The sequence below is a fragment of the Camelus ferus genome, chromosome 15 (genome assembly GCF_009834535.1).
Source record: "Camelus ferus isolate YT-003-E chromosome 15, BCGSAC_Cfer_1.0, whole genome shotgun sequence".
Lineage (NCBI taxonomy): Eukaryota > Metazoa > Chordata > Mammalia > Artiodactyla > Camelidae > Camelus > Camelus ferus.
The window spans coordinates 40,582,572-40,603,546 of record NC_045710.1 but is presented as its reverse complement, the minus strand read 5'-3'; the positions used below and the strand labels follow the sequence as shown (position 1 = coordinate 40,603,546).

Sequence of the window (20,975 nt, the reverse complement as noted above, 5' to 3'; positions counted from 1 at the left end):
CATGACTCCCATGTTAGTTCTCATTTTGCCTTTTTGATCCTAGCATGCTTTTTAGCAAGTGCAGAACCTGAAGTTCTAGTCACCTCCCACGAGTTAATGATCTGAGTCACTCCTCTTTTCTCTCCCAAATCCTACCTCAGCCCCGAGTTGGTCAGGAGCTGACCCAGCTGGAGAATAGCTAAGTCAACAGAACAGAGAACATAGCAGGGAGTTCTCAGCTGAAACAGAGAGGGTCACTAGAGCACAGGTAGCAAAAGAAGAGAGAAATGACGTAGCAGAGGTTGGGGGTAAATGGGCTACATCAGATGGAGTCATGCAGAAGTAGGAGTTAAAGTTGGAATCTTGAATCCAAGTGCTTCAGGATGGGAAGATGAGGCAAAAGGGAAAGTGAGTCATGATCAAAGATTGGATGGTCCTGGGCAACTCCCTCCAACCCTGGTTGGTATACATGGCTCACCTCTACCGGGTCAGCAGGTGAGATTGCAGAGGTAGTTCTGCTGGCTTCAAGGATCAGCTATCTACTGGCTCAGAAGCACCAATTAATCTGCAGTGCTAGGTGATCTGTTAAAGCCTATCACACAAGTTAATGCACTAGGAAACATGGTTTATTTCGTGCTCTTTGGTGCGTGGTTCCTCTTTTCCCTCAAATCCAGCAATTCATACATCTTTTACCAGTGGGTTCCAACCTAACATGCTTAATAACTTGCTTCAGAATCTAAAAGCTTACAATCTTATTCACTTGTGTAATGCAGTTTCCCCAGAATAAGCACAGAGCTAATTGAGGAACTTAATGACTAATTTCTCAAGCCAAACAAGATGTTCACATTAACTTTTAACATTCAAGTTTGTGACCAGATTATCTGATTTGGTTATGAAAGCAATAATCACACCTTACACCCCAAATAACATTAAAAATCAATGTGCAGTGGAAAAGTTAATTAAGATTATGAAATATTAATTATCCTTTTTGATCTTTTCATTTAAAAAATCCATTCTTCCTTCATTTGCACTATATTCAAAGTTGAACTGTGAATGATGTATCTCTGAATTTACAAGGCTATAACCAGTGATATTTACAAGATAAATCTTCATATCACACACTGAATATTCAATGAGAAGAAGCACACTGCCCAGTAGCTCCTCTATTATTGATAATCTGCATAGCTGGAGAAACTGTAAATCTTTGCATATAGACCAAATTAAGTTTGCGATTGAATGAAAAGTCAAAAAATCCATCTATTTCAGGCCTCCGGATGTGGTGGGAGAAGATGTTGCCATCAGTGAGCTTTCTAAAATGATCATTTTAAACCAAGCCAAATGCTCTTACCTTGCAGGAACACAGAGTTCACTTCTAGAGGGACTTCCACATCACTAACCTCCACCTGACTATATTTAAGAACAGAGTCCATTATTCAATTCTTTTACCTTTCAAAAATTGTTTTTTTACTTTTTGCAGTGTGAGACCTCATATATCCTATTCACCTTCTGCCAATGTAATAATCCCCATTACTGCTGAAACTGAGGAAAGCAGGAGTTTGTGAAAGTGTAAGTATTTAAAATCTGAAATGTTAAGATATTTTCATATTCTAAGCCCCTTCCTTTTTACAAAGCTAGTGCTACTGTTAGTACCTGGGGAGGTGGTATCAATTTAATTTTTGTTGTGTTTTTCAGGCCACATAAATGTTTTATTTGATGTTCTTGGCATGTTGGATGGTTAGTGTATTACAAAACAGACAAACTAAGTTGAAATGGGGTAGCTTACAAGAGAGACATCCCCAACTCCTTATTTTACAATTGTAGTAGATTCTACTTTTCTTGTGAGAAACTTCCGGGGCTTCTGTCCCTAGATGGGGAGGTGTAGAGCACCCCAGAACCAGTTAAGGCTGCCAAAATTATAAAAGGAAATATGACTACTCCATTGTCTGGGACTCTGGAGCAGGAATTGTTGCTCCCTGCTCACCTCTACACTCTAGAGACTGCCTAAGGGCTTTCCTCTGGCAGTGAAAGTGTACTTGGCCACTCTTAGAGCAAGCAAGAGTGATGAAGGGTTAAAGTATCCAGGAGAAGCCCTCAACCAGTGACTGATGGGAGCTTGGTGTATAGATGCCATGTTATTTGCCTCTCAGCTGGGATCATTCTGAAGCAAGTTCTACACTACTTCCTAGAGTTTCCCAGAGGGTTGAGCTTCAGTCACCCATTGGTAACTGTTGGATACATTATCTTTTACCAGCTTCCTTCACTTCTCTATCTTATTTCTTAACTGCCTTACGGATATTTCTTAGGATCACCTCCTAAATAAACTATTTACACTTGAATCCTTGCCTAAAGGTCTGTTTTTAGAGGAATGCAAAGTCAAATTCCCTGTGTTTTTGAAGATTCAAAAGAAAAAGCCATGTGACACCTAATGATGGATAACTAGACAGAGACGGGTGATTCTGGGTCCACAGAATGATGAACAGAATTGGGTCTGATCCTGACTTTTGATTACTGTAGTAGTTCTGGATGGAAACATGAATAAGAAAACTTCCAGCCTTGGAGTCCAAGCATAAGCAGCTTGGCCAAGGTTAGCCTAAGGGAGTGGGATCATATCCCCCAAGAGTTGCAGAGGAAGATCACCCCCTCTTCACAGCAAGGGAACAGCAACTGTGAGCAGGCAGTGCTGCACCAAACTTCTATAAGCAACATTACTTAGTGATGGAACCTACTGTGGTTACTGAACCCAGCGATACTTTGTGCACAAAGTTCAGAGGTAATCTTTTTTGACTGTGAAAACTCCTAGAGCTGTGCTATCCAATATGGTAGTCACTACCCACATGGGGCTATTTAAATTTTAATCTGAATTAATTTAAATTAAATTAGAAGTTCAGCTCTTAATTTGCAATAGCTCATTTCAAGTGTTCAATAATCACATGTGGGTAGCATCATGGCAGGAAGTTCTATTGGTAGATGCCTCCCTAGAGGTACTAAGCAGTTCAGGAAGAAGGGAAATCTCAAGGAAGAAAGACATACTAAACTCTTGACAATAGGGATCTAATGTATAGCATGGTGGTTATAAACAACAAAGGACTATATACTGAAGTTTGCTGAAAGAGTAAATCTTAAATTTTCTCAGCACAGAAAAGAAATGGTAATTATGTGAGGTGATGGAGATTTAATTAACACTACAGTGGTAATCTTTTTGCAGTGTATAAGTGTATCAAAGAATTTTTTTTTTGTACACCTTAAATCTATGTAATATTATATGTCAATTATATATCAATAAAACTGGGGGGAAAAAACCCAGGATAAGAGGCATTAAGGTAGTCATTCTAAAAGTAAAAAAGATATGCCTTTATATGCACCTTAAATTTGTGAACAGTTCATATTAGTTACAGAATTATAGAAGTTACAAAATTATAGAATTACTGAAAGAGAGTTTAGAAATTATATAGGTCAAACTCCTGACCTAATATTTACAAGCTAGCATGAAAATAAGATGAGGTACCTGTGACTCCTGGAAGAAGTAATACATAAATGCTAAGGGAGCTATAAAATCTTTATTACAATTAAAGAGATGGAGATTAATTTTATCTGGGGCCAATAAAGGCAGTCTTCATGGAGAGGGTGGCATCTTCAATAAGCCTTGAAGTGTATGTAAGATTTCAGTAGATGGAAAAGCGAGGATAAGAGGTGGGGCACTCAGTTTGAAGACAGAGGCAAGAAAGCAGAAGCCAAGTTCAGGGAAGGTTTATGAGTCAGATTGTCTCTGTAGTGAACAATAAAGATAAACCAATGGATGGAACCACTTGAAGAAGAACCAAGTAAGTCAAATGAAGTCTCCCTCCTAGCACAAAGCTAGACGTAAAGACAAACATCAGATCTTTTTCTCTCATGTATCCCTCCTCAGCTATGTATTGTTAAGGCAAAAAAAGTGGTTTCTCATCATAAGGCCACCCAAAGTGTTCTAATGATCTACACCCTCATGGTCAGCCCCTTTCTAAAATGCTGCAGGTCTTGAGGCTAACTTTGAAACTACACGAAGGTGGTGCTTTCATTCAGAGCAAACAGAACAGACTGCTGTTTCTATGGTGTGATTTCATAAGAAGACGCTGTTATGATGCTCTGTCTCAGTCCCCACTCTAAAACCTTATATAATGACAAATGAAAGAACCCTGACTCTAAATAGCTTAAGCAAATAGAGGTTTTGTTGGTAGGACTCCAGGGTGGCTCAGAGAATCAGAAAGTGCTTCTCTCTCAAGCTCTTAGCAGGACAGGGAGGGCAGCACTAAAGCTCTCAGAGGAAAACAGAGACTTGCACATCACCTGGTCTGTCCCTGCCCTGCTTGCATGCTGTTCCCCCGGGTTGCTCCTCATCCTCCCTATCTGCAGACATGCTCTGTCACCCAGCTGTGGACATGGCATCACAGAGGCAAACCTGCACCCTCATGGTTCTGTCACCAGAGAGGGCAGCTCCCATTTCTGAACTCCCAAGGAAGAACTCATAGGGCATCTCTGGACTCATCGCTAGGGCCAGGGAATTAGCGACATATAAAATGATGTCAGTCCTCATTTAGACCACATGACCAGGGTTGGGAGGAGAGGAGTAGTCTCCCTCAAAAGAAGAGGGCAAGAAGGGGAAGACAGAATCTGGCTCAGACATGAGCTCTGGGGAGATCATTGTGGTCAGCTACCACAGTATGAATATCAGGTACAGGGAGCACTAAGAACAGAGTTCTGAGAAAAAGGGCAAGAGTTTGCAAATGGATCCCCTGTGCCAAGTCCCTCTGTGCCAGTCTACCATCCCAAGACGTACAGGAGGCCTGACGTTTGTCAAACCAGGGCCTTCTCCTACTCAACTCCAGTCCTGTAACCCTGGGGCCACAGAAGAGCCCAGGACAACTGCCCCTAGTTTGCAAAATACACCCATAAGAACCCACAGCAGGAACTTTTCTGTAAGAACCAGGCTGTCATCCAAAGCAAAGCTAAGCCCTGATTCCTATCCTCTCCTCTGTTAGCTTCAGGATATTGTTTAGGCATACTTTACATCTTTCATTAAACAGGGACATTTTTAGGATTTGAGTAATAAATAAATGCAAAATGTATCAGTGTGATGGATGACAATATATTTTAAGATACAAATAAGTTAAAACTAAGTGCGATCCCCAAATGGGAAATCTACTTGAGGAGATGGTTTTCTTGGCTGGAGACAGGCATCCAAATCTGGCGCTGCTGTTTACCACACAGAGCCCGAGGCATTACTGACTTTGCTGTGGACTCTGCAGTGGTTTACCACATTCACTCAAACAAATACATCTCTTCAGAGAGAATAAAACTTTCAAAGTCCTTTGGAGAAAAGAGCCTTTTTCAGCTTGATCTGCAGCTTCCAGAGGTTGCTCATTAAAGGGGAAGGGGGCTACAGTCTTGTCCTGACCTTGGGCCGGATCTGATACATCACCCCAACCTTCAAACAGAGACAAAGGATCCCAAACACAGATTGCTCATAGTCTACATGAGCCTTGAACATCATTGCCAACTACCAGTCTTCTGGATGTTTCCACACTGACCAAATACCATTCTCTCCCTATCCCAGGCTTGGTACCCCACCTCCCGATGCCTTCTTTCTCGGTCCCTGCACGTGGTCACGAAGCAGAGAATGCCTCAGTGTTCTATTGCCTATTGCTTTAGGGTCTACACCCAGGTTATTAGAAGAGATAGCTAAATATCCCCCCAAAAAGTAAAAAAGAAGTGAGACCACAAGACATTTCTGCGTATGTATCTGTCCCCTCCCTTGTTTCACACATAAAGAATGGTTGCTATTGCTTCTGAATTGTTTATTCATATTGAATTTATTTTTGACAAGAGCCCAGAGAATTTTTTTTATGTTGCTGCTAATCCACATCTTTCTGTTACTTATGCCATTGTTATCTGAGGACCCAAGTACAGAAACATATACACACAAATACATGCATACCCAAATTTTGTTCTCCCTCTTAGTTTCTTTATGTCAAGTGCAAATTTCACAGATAGAGACTCCATGGCTCTATTCAAGCCATTTATGACTCTGTGGAACCCCCAAACGGCCAAGGCAGCTTCAGCATGCCTCTTCCAGTTGATATTCAATCAGTTACCCTAATTATTAATCAGTACCCTATTGAATACCTCAATAAGCTCTTTGCCCTAGCATCCAGTCCTCTGATATGAAAACATTAAACAAACAATACTGAGCTTCTACTATATACTAGGTATCTTGCTGGGTTCTAAAGATTCAGCAAGTTTTTTGAAGAAAGACCATTTTTGACTTAATGAAACTTAGAGGTAGGCCATAAGGATATCTAACAAGAATTAACATTTCCTGAATGTATAAACAAAACAGAAACAGACTCACAGACATAGAAAACAAAATTATGGTTGTTACGGAAGGGGAAAGGGAATGGGGTGGGACAAATCATGGGTATGGTATTAACAGACACAAACTACTATACATACAATAGATAAGCAATAAGAATTTACTGTACAGTATAGGGAATTTTACCCAATATCTTATAATAATCTATAATGGAATATAATCTGCAAAAACAAAACAAAACAAAACCCAAATCACTGTGCTGTACACCTAGAACTAACACAGTAATATTATACTTCTATATACAACTATACTTCAATTTTTTAAAAAGTATTTTAAAAAGAAGTAGCATTTATTGAATTCGGCATGATTTTAAGCACTTTATGTGTATTGTATTATTTAATCTTGAAAAACAAACAAAAAATCCTGAGGAAGGTGACACTATTTATACAGAAGGAAACTGAAGTTTGAGGAGATTAAGTAATTTGCCCAAAGGCACTCTTTCAGAAGTGGTAGAGGTAGGATTCAAACCCAAATGATCTACTCCAAAGCTGGCACATTTAACTCTCCTGCTATTTAAGATACCATATTTGGCCACGTAGGTTGTGTACCACACAAGTCAGAGGAGCACATTCTGGACTCCTCTGTACAATGGACCACAACCTGTACAAGGATTCGGAAGAGCAGTTCTGTCAATGTTCTAAGAGAAATTCTGTCTAAGACAGAATTCTATACTTAGAAAAAATATTAATCAAGTGTGAGGGTAGAATGTAGACCAAGAAAGAGGAGGTCATGTAATCCAAAAAATCAGGACTCAGTACAGTGGAGAAGCAAGCACAATTTCCAAACTTATGGTGAAAGGGAGCCCCTGGGTGACAGCTGGACTGCAGGCCTGGAGAACAGCCAGAGCAGAGGGGAACAGAGGGCAGATTCCCAAAGGCTTGTCTCCAAGGTGAGGGAGGTTGGGGGTGGGGACAGCAAGAGATTACATAAGTGATGACCTTCACAGAAACAAGTGTTCAGCCTTCAGGAGTTTAGAGGTGAGCTAAGCAAAGAAAAACAAAAAACAAAACAGAGTGAGTTAATAGTTCTAGAGAAAACAAAGGGTGCTATAAGACAAAAAGGGTAAATTTAGAGGTACATAATTATAATTGTTGGGTCCTTCCAAGAGACCAAGGAAATCAGTTTCCTCCTCTCCACCCAAGTTTTGAACAATTTGATAAATAAAACTAAGAAATTCAGATGAAAGATAAAATTATCACTTTATTTCCTTTGTGATAAAGGGTGATTTGCTAATGTAGTTTAGTTGGGAGAGCCAAATGGGCTTTGAACACCAGATTTGGGCATCTTTTCCCGCCCAGTCAGGGCAGTCCTTGCTCTAGGAAAAGTTTGCTCCTTGATAACAAACAGCTTGCACTGGGGCAGAAGGAAAAAGGGCTGGTCCAAACTTACTAATCAAATTAAGCCACGCCTCCTCCCCTAGAGAGACGGGAATAAATAAATGAGCGAAGAGGCAGAGAGAAAACATAGAAATGGGTAGAGGAAATCCCACCTCATGGAAAAAAACATCGGGAGTGGGGAACACGCTTCCCTCCTGACATTAACACAGCCTGATGTGAAAAGCAATTTCACCAGAAACTGTAACAGAGCAATGTCAACGTAAGAAGGGTCAGGGAATGTGGGTATTTATGACAGTGGTGGCATAAGAGAGCTATATCCATCCTGAAAACAAAAAATGCGATAGTGTGAAAATGGAAAGTCAAGAAATGACAGTAAAATATATTACAAGGCAGTAAGTGGCCACACAAACAGCTAAAAACAACTCTAAGAGCTGACAATGGCAGCTCTGGGGAGCAAAGGCTGGGAGGGAGATGGAGCACAGAGAACTACCCCCCTTTCCACATTGACTTGTTTGTATTGCTGCTCAAGTTTGAAGACTTTGGGTTAGGCTGGATCATATGAAATTGCCAATATTCAACAATTTATGTCCTAAAAAAAATGGTAATCCCATATGTTTATATAGCTCAGCCTAAAATTTTAATACAAATTCATTTAAAAAACTTTCAATGAAAGGAAAAGGAATGTGATCCCTGCAGGGACCCTCTCTGGCCCTTTCTCTCTAGTGCAGTTGGTGTGCCTCCCTGGGGGCCCCCTCACACCTGTGCAAATGTACTTGTATTGACCTGGTGGTTGCACAGCATTGCAGCCATCTGGTCTGTCTTCCCGGCACTGGTTGTGACCACTTTGAGGGAAGGGCTCTGCTTATAAGGGAGCCCATCCAGCATCCAGCACAAAGGAGCCACAGTATTTTCTAAAGGACATAACCTGTATTAACAACCTTTGCTGGGTGCTTGGACCCGAAGCCTCCTTTCCTGGGTGTTAATAATAACCCTACAGTAGTCTATCACAGGATGTTACCCAGAATTACATCAAGCTCACTGCTTTGCAGTTTATAGAATCTACTACAGAATCTTTTTTTTTTTAGGAAAAAAATATATTTAAAACAGAAACCTATTTTCCCATCCGGCTGCTCACCACGGTCCACATTACATATTTGGAAGTTCTCTCAGCCCCTGGAGTACTGTGTGTCTGTCTGCACCAGGAGCTCTGAAGGCCAAATAATTGAGCAGCTTAGCTCTGACACCGGAGCAGATGGCCACGGTATAAATTGTGCCCCTTTCCTTCCCTTAATTACATGAAACAAATAGTTTCACCTCCCTAAGTCTATGGCTCCTAATATTTAAATAAGATAATGTCTAAAACCATAGGGTTATTGTTCAAATTCAATGAGATAATGCAGGAAGCATTCAAATGTCACTGTCACTATCCGACATGGGTTTCCTGCACTCTGGACTTCTTTTTCCCTTTCGTCAGTGTGTGCTCTATGCTTTTCAATCTAAAGGTCATTCCTGTAGTTTGATGCAGCCATTATGGAAAACAGTATGGAGATTCCTTTAAAAAACTAAAAATAGACTTACCATATGATCCAGCAATCCCACTCCTGGGCATATATCTAGGGGAAACTCTAATTTAAAAATATACATGTACCCCAATATTCGTAACAGCCTTATAAATAGCCAAGACATGGCTAGCAACCTAACCATCAACAGATGACTGGATATACAGTGGAGTATTACTCAGCCATAAAAAGAATAAAATAATGTCACTTGCAGCAACATGGATGGACCTGGAGATTGTCATACTAAGTGAAGTAAGCCAGAAAGCGGGAAGAAAAATACCATATGATATCACTTATGTGTGTACTCTAAAGGAAGTGACACAAATGAACTTATTTACAAAGCAGAAACAGACTCATAGACATAGAAAACAAACTTATGGTTACCAGGGGGGAAAGGGAAGTGGAGGGATTATTGGGAATTTGAAATTTGCAGATACTGCTATTACATATAAAATAAATTAACAACAAGGTCCTACTTATAGCACAGGGAACTATATTCAATACCTTGTAATAGCCTATAAGGAAAAGGAATATGAAAAGGAATGTGTATATATATATATGTATACGTGTATATATATATATACACGTATACATATATATATAACTGAATCACTATGCTGTACATCAGAAACTAATACAACATTCTAAACCAACTATGCATCAATTAAATAAATAAATAAATAAATAAATAAATAAATAAATAAATAAATAAATAAATATTTTTTTAAAAACATCATTCTTTGTTGCCAAAAATGAAGGTGAAAAAAGGTAGAGGAGCTCTGATTGGTTTTTTTTTTTTTGGTATTATTGGTTGGCATACAAATAACAGGCTGGCTCCCCACATCTGCCTTGAGGGGCTTACTCTGAACATAGTATTATTATGGATTTTGTTGCCCTGAGCATTTCTTATAAGATCATGGGAATTAAAGCCGCCGTAATACCGTTCCCACAGGTTTTGCCTCTTGTCTCTGGATCCAAGGGCTCACTTCTATCTTTTGCAAGTGTTCTTTTGAAATCAGGACAGTTTTTCTAAGCACCCATGCTTACCCTTCACTGGATATTTGCATTCGTACAGACAGAGCACCATGGTTTTAAGAGCCCTTCGTCCCTCCAAGTGCCTGCTTTTCTCTGAATTCTAGGACCCAGGGTCTCGGCCTTACCAGCCTCGGCTTTCCTCCCAGGTTCTCACTGTCTCTGAATCTCACCAGATTCTTTTCACTCCCCCTCACCCTCTCTTGGTTAGAATTCGATCTCAAGCAGCAGTTCTGCTAGTTACTTTCTGAATAAGCTGAGGAATAACAGCTAATCAGAAAAACCCTACTTGTGTGAAGGTGTCTGTGGAAACTTACAGTCCAAATGAGTAAGCATCAGTTTCTACTCAAAGAAATAATTCTGAGACTTTCTAACAGTTTGTCTAGCCAGCTAGAGATAGAATGTTTTGGGCTCTGGATAACTTCTTGCCATCCCTTAAATCACAATGTTTATCCAAATGACTGCTTCATCTAAATGAGAACTATCTTGGTGACACGAAGATACAAGTCCTCTGCCATTACTTAGCTGGAGATCATGGATGAATCCCTTCCCTCTGAACCCATTTCTCATCTGAAACATGAGGGTGTTGAACTGGGTGATCTCGAAGGCCTCATCTGTATAAAAGTTTTGGAATTTTAAGTATAGACTGAGGGGTTTCCCTGTTATCTAATGTTTGACCTAATGTTAAACAAAATATTATATAAAAGAAGCATACTAGAGTTCAAATAAAAATTTTCCAGTATTAGGCAAAACATGAACAGCCCATCTCTTTCCATATTTTCATTTACTTTAAACTATTCATCAAGTTCTCTTTTTCTAAGCATTTATTTCTTTGCAGTGAGGCCCCCACCAAGTCTGTTTTTAATCTATTGTTCTATTTCCCCAGTAGATGGCACCCGGTCACAACTTACAATTACCTTCTGCCTATAAATTCGGGGCACAGTCCAGAAAGTAAACGCAGAGTGAGCAGAATGTGGGGAGCATTTGTTTATCAAACACAGACAAATAAAATGAACTTTATATTAATCATGCACCAGAAATATTTATTTATTTTTCTAAAATTTAAACAATAAATTAGTTTCTACACATAAGGTGTCATAAATTAGAGTGTTTTAGTACAGACATGTCAGACTGCTGTATGTTAAGAGTTGAATGTCACCCTTCAAAATGATGAAATCATGAGACTACAGTTGATTCAAATGATGAGGCCATATTGCTATTTTTAAAACACTTGGAAAGCCATTTTCTGGAAGATACTCCTGGGATCAATTTCTAGCCCACATGAGAAAAACAGTCTCAATGTCTCCTTTTTGACAATCTCTCCCTACCAGCATCATGTTCCTTCATAATCCTCACATTCAAGAGTTGTTTCTTCTCCCCTTGGAAAAGCTATTCCCAAATATTCCACAGTCAATGAAATTTGACCATCCACTTTTAATTATTTTGGCAAGAAATAGAACTCAGCAACTTACTACCACATTTTCAGCCCACATGCTCTGTCTCCCAGCTGGCTGCTTTTGCCATGGTGGGCAGAGCACGGCCCATACTGTAGGAGGATTTATTCTGGGGCACTGGCAAGCAAAGAAGCCAGTAATAAATGAGACGGGGAAGGCCTCAAGGATTGGGAAACATGAACCCTTACAAATCTGAATTTACCTTCTGAGAAAAGTAAGAAGGTGAGCAAACATCTCACCAGCCTCAGGCCATGAAGAACCAGCCCCTGTGTTAAGCCAGGCAGTAGATTAGGAACCCCAGTCCTACCAGTATGGGTCTCCCCACTCTCCGGATTGGTCTCGCTGCCCTTAGCCTACATGCAGAGCGCCTGGGACAGGCCTGCTACCTGATCCCCTTGGAGCTAGAACCATCCACATTCCTTACCTGAATGCATTCCCCTTCCCTGATTGGAAGAGAAGCTCTGCCCTGAACTGTTTCTCTGGGGAATCCATTGCTGGTTCTTTAAACATGGCCAGACTGCCCCTTCGATGCACAGCAGGAATGCACAAACACTTAATGCCCAGCCTTACCAGCAGCCCCCACCTCACATCTGACTGACCTGTCCTCTTCTCCTCTTATCTCCTCAGGTACTGGGTTCCATGAACTCTATACTCCAGTTCCTGAAATCCTCCTCAAGTTCTGCTTATTATGGTGACCTTCTTTCCCCACTGCTGTGAGATTCTGTACACTTCTGGGTGTGGGTACTCTGGCTTCTCCAGGCCTGAGGTGGGCTCCCATAGCCTCCATCCTTACCCTATTAACTGCTTGCTGTCTGTCAGGAGAAAGCAGCAGTATCTGACTGTGACTCCCTCGTTTCTCACAGCCAAGATCTTGAAGGATATGGAACGTCAATCCAGCAATGGACTATACTCCAAAACCACTGGGCTGAGTTAACCTTAAATATTGGTTGCATGATCTTCTAGACTTCTAGTTACATGAGCTATAAGTTTCCTAGTTGCTCAATCCAGTTTGAGTTGGATTTGCCGTGATTTGCTCCTTCAGCTCCCTCTGGTGGTTGAAGTCTCACACACCACCACAAAAGTTCAGGGCTCCAAACCTCTGTTTGTTTATAGGGACAGTTTAGCGGCTTAGGATATAAGGGTACTTGGCCATTTGACTCCCAGGTTAGGGTTCCTTGAGCAAACCCTCACCGACTTTGAATTGCTTTCATTTTAACCTTCAGTATGTTTTCTCCACAGCCTGAAAATCCTCTGCCATAGGACTTGCAAACTAGGATGACAATGACAATTCTGTCAATAGCCTGTATCTCTATAGTAATAGTTAAGCTTGCTAATATTTACTTATTCACTATGTGCTGGTCCCTGTTCTAAGGACTTTTCATGTATTATTTAATCCTGAAAACAACCCTAGGGGTTGGTGTGATTACTATCCCTATTTTTAAGAAGAAAAGACTGTCATACATTGTCTCAAATGTCACAGCCAGGGTGGAAAACAAATATTCATCTCTCAGATTCATCCACATAAGTTTGTGAATCAAGTGAGCTGTTGAGTCCATAAAGAGGCATCAGGATTATGACAGTGGCCCAGGCAGGTCTTTTTGCAGGAGCTACGGAGCCCAAGGAGAGGTGTTTGGCCCATGGGGGGACACTAGCACCAAACTTCTCTTTAGAAAGACAAACTTTAGAAAGACACTGTCTAAAACGGATTCCCAACCTTGATTTGTATTTATGTCCCCAGCCTAGCACCAGTCAGTTAGTACAGAAATTCAAACCTGGACCTTTAGGAGCAACACATGGGAAAAGGCCAGCTTCCAAACAGACTTAGGAACACAGAAGAAAAAGGATCTAGATAGAGAAGGGCCAATGTTGTGGCTTTCCAGTAGAAGGACCAACTATCCCAGTTTACCTGGGACTGAGGGGTTTTCCAGCACATGGAAATTTTAGTGCAGACACCAGGAAGATTCCTAGAAAATCAGAATGAATCACTCTTCTTCCAAAGAAACTCAGTTCTATTTTGAAATACCAGACACTCCAGGGACCTCCTGTCTCCCCTCAAAGTTCAAAAGACTCCTTATTTCATTGGCTTCCATCTCCCTCCAACACTCAAACAGAAGTGAGGTCTACATATCAAGCTCTGTGTCATCTTCTGAGGGCCTTCCTTGTCAGTTTTAGTACAAAGGAAGAGAAGCTCTTGCTTCATGCAAATAGTAATAAACTTATAGAATTCATCCCCTAAATAGCACTGATATAAAATATGTTTTTTAAAGTTTGGGTGTCCAGAACATGCTACCCCCAAAAGATGGCACTTCGGCATATTATTTGAGTAAATATATGATGGCATATTTGAGTAAAAGGGTTTTGAAAAACAATAGAGCAAGAAAGGCACACTGATCTTCTTTTTTCTTCCTGAAAGCAGGAAATAAAATTCCCATATGAAAGTTGCCCTCCCTGTACAAGAAGGAAGTCAGACCAGGATAAGCCTGTACAGACAGATTTTGTTAAAACAACTCTTATCTTCCTTTAGTCATTCCAGATATTTTATTATATAAGAACTTAGGCCTAGTCACTGCTTTGGAGTTCCACGTACACGTAAATAAAATATGTCTGCTTTTCTCCTGTTAATCTGTCTTATGCTCATCCCAGCTGGAGACCCTAAAAGGGTAGAGGAAAATTTTACCTTCCCTACAGATGGACTAATGAAATTCAGATCTCTAAAGGACTGGGAACATGACAATGGGTGTAAGGAAGGAAGTGATGTCACCCTATGAATGTCCCAGAGGCCTCTGTTAGCCAATAAAATGGTAGCTCAGATGGACCACCGGTCTGAGTTAGTAAAGCAATTCTTACATACAGCAATTATAATGAATATTTTGGAGAGAAATAATCCGAAAATAAATTCATGATGGAAAGAATTCAAAATAAGAAAACCGATTAGATATGGCCAAGTGATTTTTTTTATCCTTTTGTCCATTTTGCCAAATTTAAAACACAAGAACCAAGAAGAAAGATAATTCCAGTATCTGATTTTCTTTTCTTCTTCTTGTACCTTGACTTAGACTTCAAATGGCAAGTTTTCTTGAGTTTAGGTAGGCACATAAAATTCTGTAGGATGCAGGACTCACCAAGGATTTGTCTCCTGGAGAGTTAGCCCTGGTCCTTTAGTGAAGCCCTACCACCCAAGTCCCACCCAGCTGCAGTTTCTGCAGTAATTGTGCTGGACAAGCACCTCCAACTTGCCATACTAGACTCCATCTTCCAGCTGTTGACTTTTGGCTCTGAACTCTACTTTCAGTCCCTGTCTTTAGCCACTATAGACATGATGTTTAAACGTCTTCCATTAACAAGATTTTAGCTACAGGATTTTGTTTGTCTTGTCCTTTGGGTTTCTGGGGTCCTCCATGGACTTTGACAGGAAATCAAGCCTTAGCCTTGACCCCTCAAAACCTAATCCACTCCCCAATTACTGAACTGGGCAGTATTAATCTCTCTTATGGGGAGTCAGGCCTGATATTCAGGCAGTCAAGAATCTGGTACTAATTCTTCAATCCCATGGGCCTCCATATTTCTAGATTAAAGTAAGTGTAATCCCTGCCCTTGCCGACCCTTGCCTTAGGGCACTTGGACCCCTCAGAACAACTTCATAAACCCATGAGGAAGACTGTTATGATCCTAAGAACATCATTCCACCCAACGCTGCCCTTGATTGTGTTTAAAAATAGGCCCCACAATTTCCAGCTTTAAAAAAATAAAAGCAGCAGACAATATTTACCCAGACAAGCAAAGCAATTAGAAAGATTTAGGTAAATACTTTGAACAGTTAAAAAGAAAGACACTGTCTAAAACGGATTCCCAACCTTGATTTGTATTTATGTCCCCAGCCTAGCACCAGTCAGTTAGTACAACATTAGGAAACCACCAGTAAACTCTATTTGGTATAATACAATGGTGATCATCATTTTTATTCCCAGAGAGAAGACACAGGTAGTAGAGACATCACTGCCTAGAAAATTGCTAAACAGGATTAATAGAAATGATTCAGGCAATTTCAGTTTTCTAATATCAATGAAATCATGTCTCTCACTCAGCACTTTCTCCAACAGTGTCTTGAGTCAGCTTTTGGTACCTGAGAGGTCTGGTTTTGTAGTATCACTCAGATTCCTGGTTCAGAAATATGCTTCCTGGTGGGAAGGGTCCTCATCCAAACAATGAGACAAGCTTTCTAATGAAATACCCTTTGCATCCTCTTTCATTTGCTCTGCTTCCCTTATCTCTCTCTGGGATAAAATTCATTCCATCTTTTAAATAAAACACATCAGCTTAATCTTACCCAAAAGAAACTTCCACTGTCCTATTGATTTCAATAGCCATGTGATCTACTAATGAAAATCGAACAGCAGAGATTAAACGGGAAACCTCTCCCCAGTTGTGCTTCATCTATTAAACACGTGTGAATCTGTGATGATCTCGGCTCTCCTTGTGCCCGATGACTAATTCAGTCTGAGACGGTGGCTGTCAAATGCTGGGAAAGGAATGATTTATGCCAAGGATATTTTTGGTCTCTGATACACCCAGCTTCAAAGGAAATAAAAGAAGTCATTACTATATCAGGATTGTGACAAGAGGCAGTTTCTAATAATGGGATTACCCTCCTACAATGAGCCAGTCTATTAACCAAAAGCACCAAGTTTCCATTTTTGTTTCCCCTCTGCTCCTGTGCAGGTGATCCTGCAGATTTTTATTTGCATTTATTTCAGCTGCAACAGTTATTCAATTCCCAGTTATCCTTCCCTGAGATCTTATTGAAGCTGGGAGCCATGGAAATAAGTGATAGCCTCAGAAAAGAACCAGCCCACTGTTCAAATGATGTATGATGTACCAGCTTGGCCCCTCTCTCAGAAACAGCAACTCAAGGATGTTCTGGGTACCCATGGAGGAAACCCATTCCATGCCTATAACGTGATACCACTGCACTCACTTGGGACTATAAAATGGCAGAATGTGAATAGAAATTTCAGGCTGATGTGTACAAACTGAGTTTATAATACTGCCCTCTTGGGAAAAAATGAGTCGGGGGAAGGCTTAAGTGGAAGACGGACTGGTTCTTAATTGTTTTAAAGGGTACATAGGTCAGAATCAAAACTATGTCAAGCCATAAGCTTTAGAAATCCCAATAACATGCTGAATGTTGGCGACTATATATCTGCTTGTTTTAGCACAGGGATAATTTAATTAAGTAGCCAGATCTTAAATACTGGCATGGGTCACACTGTGAAGAGACTTCTGACTTTTTATAACCTTGCTACATTGGATTTTCTGCTGCTCCTGGGGAGTTGTCTCTCATGGGTCCAGGAACAGTGTCGCCAGTTTCCCATTTGCAATCTCCTCCAGGCTCCATTGCTCTTATGTCATCAATTCTGCCCCAGGTAACACTGACAGAGCACTCTCTAGCCAGTCCACTCTCCAGTTCCCTGAGGACACACTTCTCTTCATTTCCCACCCTAGCTGTCGCTCATAGCCCAAAACACTGACTCCTACAAGGTTTTTCAGATAACATGTTAGATGGTTTTTCAGTGACATGCCTAGAAATGGAGGCAAAAGTCCTCCAAGGGTTGAGATCCCCAGGAGTGAGGAATTCAAAGGATGGGTATTCACATCTCAGTGTAACAGATGGAAATCATTTTCATCTTATCTCCCTCTTTTCTCAGGTTCTGCTCCTCCTGTTCCTCCATCAGGTACCCAGTGCCTTCAAGCTGCCTCCACAGCTCTGCAGCCTCTCTCAGTATTGTTTGCTACCCTAAGAAAAGCCCTACTCTTTTCTCTTATACCAACAACCCTACTCAGAACATCCATCAGCAAGAATCACACAGTGATTGGGCTGTGATATAAACCATCTTGTATTGGCTTATTCCTAAGCCTAAGAGGTAAGTCCTCTTACCTCTCTCCCATTGTAAACTCAAGCACGTAAGATAGAATTAATTGAGGAAAGCTGGACATAAAGTTGGATGTGTCTAATATGAGCCTCCATATTTAAAAACATAAACACATGAATAAAAGATTGAAAGGGAATATAATAAAGCATTAGTAGATCATCCATCTGGGTTTCTGAGATTATAATAATTATACTAATAACAGCTAAAATGTAAGTGCTCGCTACATGCCAGGCACTTTTCTAGGGGCATTATATCATTGTCTCATGAAATCCTCAATAACAACCACTTGGGGCAGTTATGATTATTTTTCTCATTTTGCAGAAGAGGAAATAGTAAGTGACTTGCCTAAAGTCACACCGCTTGTGAGTTCTGTGTTCAAATTCAGTCTCCAAAGATTTTGCTCATAACAATCTGCTCGTGCCTTTCACTAATAATGGATATATACTTATTTCTTAATCAAACAAAAAAACTAGAGATTAAAATTAAATTAGATCTGGAACCAAATTCTCTTCAATGCATGGTTACTCAGCAGGACATGGGAGCTTCCTGGGCTTGATCCATTCTTCACCACAAAGGTTAATCTGGGCAACTGGACCTTTCAGCCTTACCCTGGGCAAATGCCTACAGGACCTGCAACCTACAGTCACTTTCTCCAGCCAACAAAACACCCTCCATGGTGGGTCAGCTCATGCCCTCTCTGGGAACACCTGCTGGGTGATCTGCTTCAGAACCAGGGTTAATGACAGGGATCTAATAACTGTTGGTATGACCTGCGCTGTTTTTTCAGACTGTGACTCCAGCCTCACTTCCACCCTTCTTTTGCTACCAAGTCTCTGGTTCACCTACAGGTAGAACCTACATGGCTCACTTGTAGGCAGCCTTAGAAGGATGGGCTGCAAGTTCCACAAATCACAGGCACATCTTCAAAAATGGTCAGAAAAGAAAGCAAAGTTGCCAGCATCATTTCCGCTTGACCAACTAGTCAGCTCCTGCCAGCTCCTGAAGTAGGGGCTACACCCTGACTGATGCCCCAGCACCGCTTGGCTCTGTGGATTTCCCTGGCAATGTGTCTGCTCCAACAGCAGGTAGCTGGTCAGTCCTCTGCATACCGCCCCTCCCTGGCTGGATCCTTCACCACTGCAGTCCTCGTGTCTTCAACTCAACACCGAGCTGCTGTTGCCTCCCTGACACACTCAGTGCTGTCCTTCGGGCCAAGCAATTCTGAGAGCTGAACTTCTGCATCCAACGGTGGGTGGGGCTGACACTCATTCTGCAGTCACTCTGTCAGCCAGTTTACAACTGTTCCTGACCTGTCACACCTGGGCTCCAGGTGTGACAGTTCAGGTGTCAGAGGTGGCTAGTCCAGAGCAAGTCTGTGTGAATTCAAACCTTCTGAGGATTCTGATCTTTACTGACTTTGGGCTCTCTCTGGCCTTTCTCAGGGCAACACAGAGTATTAAAGCAATTCTCAAAGAGTTTCCTTACAATAATAGTGTCCTTTGAGATGCCGGTGATATGTTACAAGGTGGAGGTGGCGTGGGGGGCAGGAGTGTCTGTTATTAAATGAGTTTGGAAAACTCTGCCTCCATAGCCTTTGTTGGAGGTTCACAATTTGCATTAGAATATCCAAGGGTCTGTGAAATCCTGTCATAAAGAAACCTGCTTAGATAGGCTGTATCCAGTGTTTCCCAAAATTATTTATAAGGTCACAGCTCACCCCTTTGTCCCCCAGAACACCTCTAGACCTCACATTGGACTCTGATGTTCTAATGAACACAGTTTGGAAAATCTCAGTGGCCTGAGAATGAGAAGACCAGGGTAATTGTCCAGTTATTCCTCTAGCCAGCTTTATACAAGTCTCTCACCTCTCTAGGCCTCAATTTCTTCATCTGTAAAATGGGGGTTAGATTAAGCCTGTTCTCAAACTAATCCTGAGAGAAATTTAAAGTGTCTATGGACCTAACTTAGGAGCTTCCTCAAGGGATGCAGTGAAGAGAGGTCTACTGGAGCCCTCCAGACCCCCTCCCCTCAACTGGCACAGCTTTGTTGATAGCTGTTTTATGCGTAATAAAGTGTCCTTGTCAGTGAACACCTAGAAGTTCCTTTTGGAAGAGAGGGCAGTGGGAAAGGGATAGCAGAGGGGGGAAGAGTGTGAGGATGGAGACTACTGTCCAGCTCCCCTGGCTCCTGTACTACTGCCTCAACCCCCAGTTTGGACATTGGTTTAGTGCCCAACCCCCAACGCCTCTGCCATCCAAAGGCTGGATATGACACGGTCTGACACCCCCATTACCACCAGCAAACCTCTATTTATCAAAGTGAAGCATATGGAATACACTGGTGCTTATTAAAATGCAGATTCCTGGGCTCCACTTAAGACCTATTGAATCAGAACTGGGGGAGAACAGGACCTGAGAATCTGCATTTTAACAAAGGCCCCAGCTGATTCTTAGGAACTCTTAAGTTTCAGATGCACTGCCTGGATCTCAGGAGCCAGGAAGTTTTCACCACACAAGCATTTGACCCCCTCCCTCCACTGAAGAGGGTTGTTCCTCTGGTAGGTGCTAGAACTCTGCAACACTCCACTATGGATGTGCTGCATGGGCCCGAGGCACATTCATCCCATAAGAGTGCCCAGAGGACGCTAAAGGTAGGGCCTGGGAATGAAGGTCTAAAATCAGTTGTGAGAAAAAGCATGGAATGCACGTAGGAAGCTATTGGGCTGTCAAAAATGGGGTTGGAGTTGTAGAAGTAAAAAGCAAGCTAGAGAAGGTCTGCATGGCCAAAAAGATGAGAGAACGTCTGGCTGAATTCCAGAGATATGGGTCAACACCTGGCTGGGATTTGTTCTCTTTGGTTTGTTTTTTTAACTTGTTCTGACTATGCATTTGTGTATTATTAGCTCATGTTTGCAGGAGTAGAACAAATCTGTTAGAGAGATGGCAGGAAAGCAGCAGACACAAGTGGAATCAGAAAGAATCCCTTCCCTCCTTCCCTCCTCCCCAAAGTGCATGTTGCAGCATAGGTCTCTGGGAAAGTACAAGTAGCCTTTTGGGATAGTTCCTCCCTCATCCCCAAGCTGCACTGCAGTAGGCTCTTGTGGTGGACAGCACCCAGGGCACCCCACAAGGACACTGGGACTTGCCTTCTGCTTGTGACCGAACTGAGGGCAAATCATGATAAAATCAGAGGAGAGTCTCTAAATCCCAGTATCCTGTTTCTCTCTAGAAACTCTGAGCTGGGGGGTTCTGGCTTCTCCATCTGAGTGATGTCTCAGA

The 20,975-nt window shown here is 41.6% G+C and overlaps 1 long non-coding RNA gene across 4 annotated transcripts in view; it reads right to left on the bottom strand.

Moving 5' to 3' along the window:
• Positions 1–6,561: 6,561 nt before the first annotated feature.
• Positions 6,562–20,975, bottom strand: part of LOC106730720 — a 391,898-nt gene continuing 377,484 nt past the window's right edge. For 2 of the 4 annotated variants that reach the window (XR_004326334.1, XR_004326336.1), the window contains exon 8: positions 10,097–16,339. This is a non-coding gene — a long non-coding RNA (uncharacterized LOC106730720). Of the gene's footprint in view, positions 7,368–10,096; positions 16,340–20,975 lie in introns of those variants that run through there. The other 2 variants (XR_004326333.1, XR_004326335.1) reach the window with 2 other exon arrangements.